This window comes from Artibeus jamaicensis, unplaced genomic scaffold, assembly GCF_021234435.1.
Source record: "Artibeus jamaicensis isolate MK-2021 breed Jamaican fruit bat unplaced genomic scaffold, CSHL_Jam_final contig_548, whole genome shotgun sequence".
Classification (NCBI taxonomy): Eukaryota; Metazoa; Chordata; class Mammalia; order Chiroptera; family Phyllostomidae; genus Artibeus; species Artibeus jamaicensis.
In genome coordinates this window covers 5,121,729-5,133,999 of record NW_026521883.1, presented here as the reverse complement: position 1 = coordinate 5,133,999, position 12,271 = coordinate 5,121,729, and the positions used below count along the sequence as shown (strand labels likewise).

Genomic DNA, 12,271 nt, shown 5'->3' with positions numbered 1-12,271 from the left:
GGGTACTCAAGGTTCATCCTTTCTGTGGGCTGAGTACACCCTTCTGTTGTAGTTGAGCCTTGGTTGCTGTTGGCGGGTCACTGGGAGGGATTTACCCAGGCCAGTTGACTGCAAGGACTGGCTATGACCACTGACCATTAACTTCCACCATCTGTGGAGGATCAGGTATGCAGGGGAAGGGTGATGGTTGCTCCAATATAGTCCGTAGCTGTCCACTGGGTGTGCTGGCCCTGGGGTTTCCCAGGTGGTACAGGCCAAAGTTAGCCTCCAGCTGTGTTTTGCTTTGGCTGCCCTTCCTGAGTTATAAAGCAATCTGAGATGGCTGCTACTTGTGCTGGGCTTGAAGATTCCCACATGAAGCCAAGCTGTGAAACTAGTCTTGCTGCTGCTAGTGTTGGTCCTGGGGCTTTCTGAAGCCAGCTATTGCTTGTTTGATAGGATTTAGGAAGTTGTGAAGCACGATCCAAGACCAGCCATTCATGTGGCAAAGCAACTTGGGTGGACCTGTAAGTGGAGTGGGACAGAGTCTCTGGGGATCACCATGGTGTGTCAAACAGTGTTAGTAGATTGATGGAGTCTCAAATATGGTACCAGCTTGCTGGCTCTGTGGGGGAAAGGTTTAGAAAAGGGACAGTTGTCTCTGCTCGCTCTGATACCAGACACTTTAATTACTCTCTGTTAAGCCACTGGTGACTTTCAAGCATCTAACCCAGTCTTGTGGCTCAGAGGAAGTGAGTCTGAGTAGGTGAGTATGTGTGTGGGTTCTTTAAGAGGAACTGCTTGGGGCTCCAGAAATTTCTTCTACCAACTCAGTCCCTGCTGGTTTTGCAGCCAGAACTTGCGGGGATTTGTCTTCCTGGCACTGGAACCCTGGGCTGGGAGGCTGGTGTGGAGCTGCGACTCCTTGCTCCTGAAATATTCCTCCCAAATTTTTATTCACCACATGTGGGTGTGGGGTCAGCCTGTTCTGCATCTCTGACCCTCCTACCAGTCTGGAATGGGGTGGTTTCTTTAATTCTGTAGTTGTCAGACTTCCATTCAACTCAATGTCTGATGGTTCTGAGTGATGGTTGTTTTATATTTTAGTTGTAATTTTGATGTGCTTGTGTGAAGAAGTGAGCCACGTCCGCCTACGTCACCAACTGGAAGTCCCTATAGTCTTGAATTTTGATATTTGTTAAGGATCCCAGAAAATATGTCAAAATATTGTACAACAGATTTGAATTTTAAAAATCAAGGTTACATGAGTATGTAATGTACATAGTTTTTGTACTGGTAATCTATTGTTTCATTAAAAATTACCCTAAAATTCAATTCCCTAAAACACTTATCATCTCACAGTCTATAGGTCAAGAATTTAGGACAAGCTCAGCTTGGTGGTTCTGGGGTCTTTCGGGGTCTTTCATGAGGTTGCAATCAAGATGATGGCATTTGGAAGCTACGAAATCTGAAGGCTTGACTGGGGCTGGAGAATCCACTTCCAAAGGGGCTCATTCTTATGGTTGATAAGCTGGTGCTGGATGTTGGCAGAAGGCCTCAGTTTCTCACCACTTGGGCTTCTTCACAGGGCTACTTGCGTGTCTTTATGGCATGACAGCTGGCCTCCCTCAGATCATCTGATCTGAGAAAGAAGGAAGCTGCAATATCTCTTATGACTTAGTCTCAGAAGTCACATTCCACTGTTCCCACAATATCCTATTGTTTGCATGGGTCAGGTCTATACAATATGGAAAGGGACTATACAACAGTGTGAATGCCACCAGGCAAGCATCATCAGGGTCAGTTTGGAGGCTAACTACCAGAATTCTACAAAGTTTGATACATTAAAAAAATCATTTTTTCACACTGTGAAGTAGAGATGGGAGTGTGAGTGTGTGGGGAGGGTTCCTTCTCTTCTGAGACAGTAATTTTCAACTTTAAGCCAATTCTTTTATTACTTTTGGATCTAAATTTTCTCTCCCACTTTTCTCAGTGCTTGTCGCTATCAGTGTGCCTGTTTCTAAAACGTTCTCCCCTCTTTTTATTCACATTCTGGTCTGCCTGGATTTGTGGGCAAATAAAAGTATGGGGTAATGACGAAGGAGCTGAAGTGTCCTTTTCTGAGTAAAACATTTAAGTCTCAGGGAATAATTTCTCTAGAATGATATATTAAAAAAACACAAATTGGACCATGTTTAAAATATGAATATATTGATTGGGTTGGCCAAATAGTTCCTTTGGTTTTTTTGTAAGATGGCTCTAGTGGTGCTTAGTTGAATTTAACTTCATTCAAAACAAATTTTGTTAGATTGTATTATGACAGCTGTCATATCAGCATGCATTTAAAAAACTTATCAAAATGGTAAATTTTTGTGTAGCCATTTTAATATTGAAGATGGAAGAAAATACGCAACATTTTTGGCATATTATGCTTTATTATTTAAAGAAAGGTAAAAAAGCAACTGAAATGCAGAAAAGGATTTGTGCAGTGTATGGAGAATGTGCTGTGACTGATTGAATATGTCAAAAGTGGTTTAAGAAGTTTTGTGCTAAAGATTTCTTGCTGGCTGATACTTCATGGTTTGGGTAGACCAGTTGAAGTTGATAGGGATCAAATCAAGACATTAATTGAGAATAATCAATATTCTTCCACATGGAAGATGGCCAACATACTCAAAATATCCAAATCAATAAAGTTACTGGTGAAAATAAAAAAATGTATCTTTTATTTTACAGGGGAAAAAATCATACAGACTTTTTGTCCAACCCAAGGCAATGGGTTCATGACAGAAAGAAATAGAATTCATTATCTATGCAATAAAGGCACTTGGGCATCAAGCACTCATGCGATACATTATGAAGTTAGATTTATTAGAAGGGATTTCTGGCCTCAAAACTACCACATAGAGAAGAGCCAAGATGAATTTATATATTTGTAAAGACAGTTTGATGGTTGTGTATTTGTAAAAATAATACCTACTTAATCCCCATGTAAGCTCTTTAGTAGACTCATGTTTGCCAACTCTACAGGGCTATGTGTTGCCCCCAGTGTCTGGAAGGACCCACTTTATGAGATGATGCTCTTCTTCAGAGTCTATAGTAGAAGGGCTCCTTGCTCTGAGGGGAGTCTGTGAGTCAGTTAATGAAGAGCCTTGGGAAGGGTGGATTCTGGGTCTTCCTTTAACAGTTTTTCAAGCCATTTCTAACTCTATCTGTTGTCTATCAATGTTTTCTGTGGTCAGCCTTTACTGCACAGTCACTTCTAAGTTTTTATTTCTTCAGAATTGCTGTGAACCAGGAAGGGAAGTGGACAAAAAGGGGTCCTATGGAAAGTAATGTCACAGTGAATAATCTGATCATTAATTCCTAAATGGGTCGTGCCCCAGGCACATAACTTCTTTAGTAAATGGCTTATCTGTGCCTTAAACAAGCCCTGTCCATTGTTCTTGCCCATCTAGGTTAACACAGCTTTTTTTTAAATTTAGTTATTTTTCAAGTACAGTTTTTTGTCTATTTCTCCTATCCCAGTACACAGCTTTGAAATGCCTCTTTTCAGACCCCTCCTGCTAAAGTGAAATGGTGACTACCCTCAAGATAGCACATAATCTTAACCATTTTGTAATCCAATCCATGTCTCGCTTTCTCCCACCTCCATGTAATCTTCCTTCTGTCCCCTCCTTAATTCCAAATGCATAAAAGATGGTGCAAACTGTCATTTCTTAGAAGTGTTTCTCTCAGCCTGTTGAGATCTTGCTTTCAGGCATATCCTCTGTTTGACACAAATAATTTTGATAAAAATTTTCTACAGATTTGGATGTTCTCCTATCCACACAAGCATATTTCATTTAGGCCTAAACATGGATATAATATTATTACTGAAATGAATAATGTAATGCTGCTTAGGCGGTATTACATGAATAAAACCATTGGGACCACCTGGGATTGGCTAGGAGTTGGAGGGAGCCCAGTGCTGGGGGCGTCTCAGTAGAAGACCTGTGAGTTAACCCAGGTAAAACCTGACCTACCTACCAGTCCTAAATTACTTGTGAAGAACAACTCCAAAGGAAGCCTCCTTGGAGCATTCCAAGAAGGCAAATGCATGTGACGAATGTGTGGTGGGCACAGGGGCTGTAAGAGGGCCTTTGGATTCAGTTAGTCTGGCACCTTCAGCTTATCAGGTGTGTGACTTTGAGTAGTTTATTTACCCCTTTTTTAAAAAATGGGAGATAAAAGTACCAAGTAAATAAGATTGTCATAAAAGTTAATGAAAAAATGTGTGTAGGGGTTTTCTTGCCTGATACACAAGTTTTAAAATATTAGCCTTTATTTAAACACACACACACACATCTTGGATTCTCACTATATTTCATTATGGGAGCCCATTTTTAATAGGACAATGAGAATCTTCAGAAATTAAAACCTCTTGGTTAAAGAATAGTGTTTCAAGAATGGGTCTCATGGACTAGTACTTAGGATATAATTATTGGATGAAACGTCTCCATATATGTGTGCATTGAAGACTGTAAGCCTTTGGAAAGTGTGGGTTACTATAGAAAGTGATAGAAAGTGTCCCAATAAGAGTTAGATTTTGACCTTAGTTTAAAGGGCTGCAGGGGAGGATGTGGAAAATTTAAGGCAAAAACCAAAAAAGGAAAGAAGATAACCATCTAAATAAGTCACGCAGAAGCTAGGGAGAAGATGAGGTTAGGTGTTCATTAGTAGGGAAGATTTGGGAGAAAGAACTGCATCCTAGTAGAAGTGGAACTTGATTATTCATGGGAATGAAATCCAGGCTAACCTCAGCTCCAGGTAGGGCTGGATCCAAGGCTCAAATGGTGTGGCGTAGAATGGTTCCTGCCTCCACCTGGTAGTCAGATTCTCTCTAAGTGGTGAGCAAGACACATTTTTTCAGCTCAGTGACCAGCTAGAAAGTATTTTTTGAGAAATCAAATTTCAAAGAGGCCTTCGACCTACCTGGATCATAGGTCCAACTTTCTTTAATCACTGTGGCCTTGGAAGAAATGGGAGTGCCAGGGGAGGGTCATCTGATGGAACCACGTGGGCGGGTTCTCCACCACCAGGAGTTTTGTTTGCTTCCAGCAGGCAGGGCAAAATGTGCTGAGCAGGCGAGAGAAACAGCCACAGCAGGTGCTGCTCTGCCTAACCTCCCACACCATCTGCCAGCACCCCTTGGGCAGACGTAGCTTCTGTTTCAGCTTGACACCAGCCCCCTGAGCCAACGGAAACCTGTGAGGCAATTGTGGAGTTGTGTGCTCACACAAGTTCCTAGAAAACTCATCTTACAGCAGATAGCTGTCGAGAAGACTAAGTGTAGCTTTTTCCGCTCATTTCCCCCACCCACAGAGCACCACTCAGGCTGTGCTGCTCGCTAGAGCTCCGGTCTCCTGCCAGCCAATGCCGCTGTTGTCTCCTCCTGACCGCCACCATGATCATCTACTGAGACCTCATCAGCCATGATGAGATGTTCTCTGGTAGCTACAAGATCCAGGAGGTTGCAGATGCACTGTGTTTGGAGGTAGAGGGGAGGATGGTCAGCAGGACAGAGGGTAACACTGATTGATGACTCACCTGTTGGTGGAAATGCCTCCATGGAAGGCCCCGAGGGCAAGGAACAGAAAGCACAGTAATCGTTGGTATTGATATTGTCATGAACCATAATTTGCAGCAAACCAGCTTCATAAAAGAAGCCTACAAGAAGCACATCAAAGATTACATGAAATCAATCGAGGAGAAACTTGAAGAACAGAGACCAGAAAGAGTAAAGCCTTTTATGACAGGGGCCGAAGGACAAATCAAGCACATCCTTGCTAATTTCAAAAACTACCAGTTCTTTATGGGTGTCAGCATGAATCAAGATGGCGTGGTTGCTCTGCTGGATGACTGTGAGGACAGTGTGACCCTGTATATAATTTTCTTTAAGGATGGTATAGAAATGGAAAAATGTTAACAAATTTGGCAATTTGGATCTATCATACCGTCTGCTGCTTTCATCCCCACAGCAAGACTAGGACAATGGGGCTGATGTTATCTTGAGCTCTTCATTTATTTTGACCTTGATTTATTTGGAGTGGATACATTGTTTTTAAGAAAAAAATGTATCATGTAGGTTATCTAAGAATAAAATGTATTTAAAATTAAAAAAATAAGAGGACTAAGTGTAGGTAGTTCTTTTGTTCCCAGGAATTTGGAGCTATGACAGAACCCACTGAATACCAGGTCAGTGGAATGAAGAGTGGAATGAGGGTATGGCTCAAGTGGTATTAAATGAATGCAGCCCCCAGGACCACCTGGGATGGGCCGCAGGTGGGACCCCAGTGCTGAGGAGGTCACAGGAAAAGAGCTGTGAGTTAACTCAGGGAAAACACTGACCCACTAATACTGAGTTACACGTACAGCTCCCTTGCCAGCGTCCTTCCCATGTACTATGTGGTCTTCAGTTCAATGGGATATTACTATTCGTGCCTAGTAGAAAAATCTCATGAGTATTTTTAGAGAATTGTTTATTGGCCACAAGAATTAGCACACACCCTGTGCTTGACATGCACGCTTCAAAAACATCTGTGTGAGGAGGCATGTGGGACTGGGGCAAGAACCAGCGGAGAGTATGAGCACAGATTACTAGAATGCTTTAGAAATCCTCTCTTGCTTCAGATAAGTGGCTAATTAAATGTGGGGTTGGCTGCTGGAAAAGCGCCAGTTATGGAAAGGAGCATCTGTTGATCACACTTTGCTGCAGCGACTTGGCTCCTTACGAGAGCTGTGTTGGAAAGACAGCAGGGCATGGCTGCTAGCACCAGACAAGCAGGCAGGGTAGGCGGGGTGATTCATCATATTTACTTTCAGGCTTTCGTCTTGTAACGAGATTAATTCAGTAGGACTCAACTTGCAGAGAAAAATGGACCACTCACTGTTTTAGATTCAGGCTTAGGCACAGCAGGTGGGTTTTCCAAGTTGCCTCATCTGACGTTTCCTAGAAATGTAAACTAACATTATTCCATTTTTTGGCAACTGGAAAGTTATATTTGAGCATTCTACAAGTCAGTTGGAAGGACTGGGAATTTCAAATACTCAACTATCTCTCTTGAGCCTGAGCTTGATTTTGTCAAATGATTTTTAACTCTGAGACCATTTTTTTTAGATCTGGAAATTGACTCAGAGAAGTTATTTGCCAAAGGTCACACATTAGAGCTGGGAATTGACAAATATTGTTTAAATCCAGTTCTTTTATATCTTGGAGTCACTTGTAATATGTGACTTTAATTTATGAAGTGTGTCATTTTGTTTAGCACATGACTAAGTGAAGATTTTTGACATCCCTCTTCTCCTGGCTTTTTCCTTTGGTACTTGCAGGGTTTGCTTGCTTACTGTGGTGGCTGTCTTACCGTAAGTGAGCACTGAAAGCTGCAAATCATTTTGCTCTTCCGTAGGCAAACTTTCCTGCTGTGCTGGGCAGATCCCACAGGCAGATCCACTTTGCCAACAGTGATATCATATTCCAGATAATGATGTCCTTTGATCTTTTCAATTGGAAATGGTAGGACTAAGCACATTAAGTTCAAGCAAGCACCATCAGTTAATGACTTCTTAATTGTCAGACATGTCTGATCTTCACTAGTTGACTCTCAGACACCACTTTAATTCACTATTTTAATACGATTTTTATACAACTTCGGGGTTTCTCTATTCAATAATATTTTAGGTCATTCTTTGGTTTTGTTTGTTTTTATGGATGGCACAGATTTCCCCCATATTCCTCTGTACCTTTGGGGTTATTTAATGTAAATGTAATCTTTTCTTGTTTATAGAATTTCTGATATTTGAAAATACTTCTTGGGTTGATGAAACACAGGCATTTTCTGGATGTGTGGGTTTGAGAAGAAGAGATGAACCAGAGAATGAATTTTGATTTAGACTTTTTTACGTAGGCGCCTCTAGTATACCCAGGTGGATATGGCCAACATGCACTTAGAAATGGTTTGGAACTCAGAAGAGAATTTAGGGATAAAGATAGCTCTTTGGAATTATCAGTTTAAGAGTTATATGTGAAACCATGAGAACAGATGTAAATATCCAAGGGAGAAAACATAAGTTGAGAAAGGCTAGTATTAGGGACAGTTGGGTGAGGTATGAGCGACTGGTAAGAGAGAAGACACTATATTCAAAAAGATTGGCAAGTGAGAAGGTGAGAAGTAGAACTGAGAAGTTTTTCAGGGTGAAGGGTGTTGACCACATTTCTTAAACAGAAGAGGAAAAGGGGGGATTGATGGCAAGAAAGAAATTAAAGAAAGAAGAGAATGGGGCCTATGGACGACTTGAGGTTCCAGGATGGTGAGGGTAGTCCCAGGGGCTCCATGGTAAGTCTTGGAGGGGGTCCACATCCTTCAGCTAGAAGAAAGGGCGTGACCGAAAGTCTAAGTTAGGAAGTAGAAAGGAGAGTAATTGTGGGCATTAACTGTCCTGATGCCCTCTCCCGTCTCAATGAAGTGGGAGGCTGAGCACGAAAGGAACACCAGTGGAGCTTGGAAGGTCTTTATCAACTACGATATATGATGCACCTGGATTCTGTGGAGCTCAGAGACTACACTTCCACTTTGAAATGTAAGTCATTTTTCACTTCCTTCTGAACCCTAGGACATCATGATCAAAAGCCAACAACTTACACTAAAGGCCATTCAAGTATGAGGGTCCCCACCACTGCTTATTAAACTCACACTGGAAATTCCTGATGGCTGAAGGCTTGTCTTCAAATGTGGAACTTGATCTAATATAGCAAATCTACGCACCTCGGAGAGATGTAAAGATCAATGGCTGAGTAATTTATGCCTTAACTAATCTGACAAATTGACTCAGTCTTTAAGAGAATGTTATATCTTCTTTGGAGATAGAGTAAAAACTCCTTGGGGCAGGGAGGTCCCCTGAGAAATGTTGGTGTTCCTGAAGTAATAATAGGCTAGAAAGCCTTTTATTATGGGGTGAGTGTGACAGCTAAGAAATGGAAAGAAATAAATGTGAGTCATACAAAGTCCCCATGGCATGACCTTCAGTCACTGTCAATCATATTTAGGAAAATGTGAGGGGTTTCAGTATCATATAGTTTATTTACAGTTTATGTAATAGTTATAAATGCTGTAACTTTAGCTTCCCATCTGGTGAAAATGAGACAAATACAGTTTCACTTTCTTCCTTTGTTTTAATGTTTCTGCTGCTACCAGAGGGAGAAACTCCTTCTTTTACAAAGCGATCAACCATGAGAGAAGGAGCAAGGAAGGAGAGGAGATAAAGATTTTGGCATCTTTTTTTTTAACTTTTTTTATTGATTATGCCATTACATTTGCTCTATTCCCCCCCTCCATTCCCCTCCACCCTGCATACCCCTTCCCCACCATTTCCCCCTTTAGTTCATGAACACGTGTCTCAAATTCTTTAGATTCTGTATTTCCCCTGCTATTCTTACCCTCCCCCATCTATTTTCTATCTACTGTCTATGCTACTTATTTTCTGTACCTTCTCCCCCCTTCCCCTCCTCCCACTCCCCTGTTGCTAACCCTCCATGAGATCTTCATTTCTATGGTTCTGCTCCTGATCTAGCTGTCCTCTTAGTTTGCTTTTGTTTTAGGTGTGGTTGTTAATAACTGTGAGTTTGCTGTCCTTTCACTGTTCATCTTTTTTATCTTCTTTTTCTTAGGTAAGTCCCTTTAACATTTCATATAATAAGGGCTTGGTGATGATGAACTCCTTGAATTTGGTCTTATCTGAGAAGCACTTTATCTGTCCTTCCATTCTAAATGAAAACTTTGCTGGGTAGAGCAATCTTGGTTGTAGATCTTTGGTTTTCATGACTTGGAATACCTCTTTCCAGCCCCTTCTTGCCTGTAAGGTCTCTTTTGAGAAATCAGCTGACAGTCTGATGGGGACTCCTTTGTAGGTGACTGTCCCCTTAGCTCTTGCTGCTTCTAGGATTTTCTCCTTCATTTGAATCTTGGCTAATGTAATGATGATGTGCCTTGGTGTGTCCCTTCTTGGGTCCAACTTCTTTGGGACTCTCTGAGCTTCCTGGATTTCTTGGAAGTCTATTTCCTTTGCCAGATTGGGGAAATTCTCCTTTATTATTTGTTCAAATAAGTTTTCCACTGGTGGCTGTGCCTTTCCCCCTTCTGGTACCCCTATAATTCAGATGTTGGAACGTTTAAAGATGTCCTGGAGGTTCCTAAGCTTCTCCTCATTTTTCTGAATTCTTATTTCTTCATTCTTTTCTGTTTGATCACTTTTTTCTTCCTTCTGGCCCCTCCCTTGGTTTGAGTCCCAATTTTCTTTCCATTACTGTTGGTTTCCTTTGTATTACCATTCATTTCAATTAGTTTAGCTTCCATATGTTTCTCTAATTTGTGACTAAAATCAACCAGTTCTGTAAGGATCCTGATAACCAGTGTTTTGAACTGTGCATCTGAAAGACTGGCTATTTCTTCATCGCTTAGATCTATTGGTTCTGGGGCTCTGAGTTGTCCTAGAGCCATTTTTGGTCTATTCGTGCTGTTAAGTAAGCGGAGCGAAGCCTTAGTTGTTTACCAGGACGGGGCGACCCAGTTCCCTGGTTTGTGATGCTGTGTGTGGGGGCGTGGTCAGAGAGGGAGCAATGGCGGTCCTCTCCGCTAGCCCAGCCCGTCCAGTCACAGCACACGCCTCGGGCCTGTTTATCCAATCGGAATTGTGTGAGCCTGCTGCCCCGCGCAGGCTTCCCTTCTCACTGGTTTCTCCCCACGCAGATGCGGACCCACCGCAGACAGCCCACCACGCCTCTTCCCTGTGTGCTCCCGTAGCTCTCTCTCGATCAGCGCTTTCGGCTGCTTGCGCGTGCACCTCGCACCACCCGGGAATTTTTTCTTGCTAACCTGTTCCGCTGCTGGCTTCACTCCTCGTACCAGTCCAGCTGAGTATCTAGTTGTCCTTTGGACTCCATATTGTCGATTTTCCGTGTGGCTTGGTTGTGACTGCTGTTAAAAATAGTTGTTCTTAGATTTGGTTGTGCACAGAGGCAAGGTGGTTCCTCCACCTATGTCTCCATCTTGGCCGGCCGCCCAGATTTTGGCATCTTAGTGGAGCCCTTAGAATTTTAAATTTTTCATTTGTTTCCTTTTGGGACTTCTTACCTTTACCACAGGTTTCCCATTGCAGAGACTAATTCGGAGGAGGCCCAGAGCAGGCTTACGCCACGCATCCCCAGAACTCAGCAGAAGCCTGCCTGTTCTTGTCCAGGCTTCTCACTGCACCTCAGGGTAGGTACTAAGTAGCTTTCAAAACCTCAGGTATGGCTGGCCAGAACCTGTTTATTCTTGGCCAGTGGCCAACTTTGAGGCCAGTGGCACTGTGGCTCTCAAGGTCCTGCTAATTGGCACATTTGGTTACACACTGGTTGGGGACAGTGGACAGCCTGGGGGGACTTTGCCCTTCCTTTGGCCAAACTAGTAACACAAGACCCTTAAATATGGAGCAAACTAAGTGAAAGAATTAGGGAAAATTAGAACCAGAAGCACTGGAAAATTTTTGCCTTTATGTAAAATTTCCCAACCTTTTCTTCTCAAAAGAAAATTAGCTAAGAAACATTTACTAATCATTGGTCATTTATGGCTTATAAAACTTTCGAAGACTCAGTGGCACTTGCTGTTGCACAGCTGTAGGTTTGAATGTGCCCTTGGACCTCACCTGGTTTTTCCTTTCGCAGGGCATATGTCTACGTTGTCATGTCATGGAGACCAATGGACCTCCAGAAAATGGGAGATTCTTTTGTCAGACACATATCCTGAGGCTTTTTCCATCCAGTGCTGCCAGATGTCAGAGAGCCCTTCTTTCCAGCCTCAGAAGTCACACAAGGCTCTGCCTGCTCATTGTGCCCATCACTCAAAGCTAGCGAAGCAGTGAGGAGCGGTCATAGATGTGGGAGTGACATACCCCCACCATTGTCGTGATCTCTTGGACATATTCCTCCTGTGCCCATGAACGAATCTGAAGGTAGTCTATGAGGATCTTTTTTTCCTGTTTTTAATGAGTGTTCTTTGTTTTCTACTGCATCTTCAAATACAGCCTGCGTCTTATTTACAGTTGGATATATCAAGAATAGTGTTTTCCTGCTTCTGAAGGGCTTAAAAAATAGGCCATATTCCTATTTTTCTGAGAATTTAGTTCTGCTTGTAAGTAAGGCGATAACAGTAGCCTTCTCAACCTATATGGTTCTTAAGTTTATCTTCCCTCTTCACTTTACCAGGAAGTCAACAGG

The 12,271-nt window shown here is 42.4% G+C and overlaps 1 pseudogene; it reads left to right on the top strand.

Moving 5' to 3' along the window:
• Positions 1-5,425: 5,425 nt before the first annotated feature.
• On the top strand, positions 5,426-5,990 carry LOC119057125 (translationally-controlled tumor protein-like; annotated as a pseudogene).
• The last annotated feature ends 6,281 nt before the right edge of the window (positions 5,991-12,271 follow it).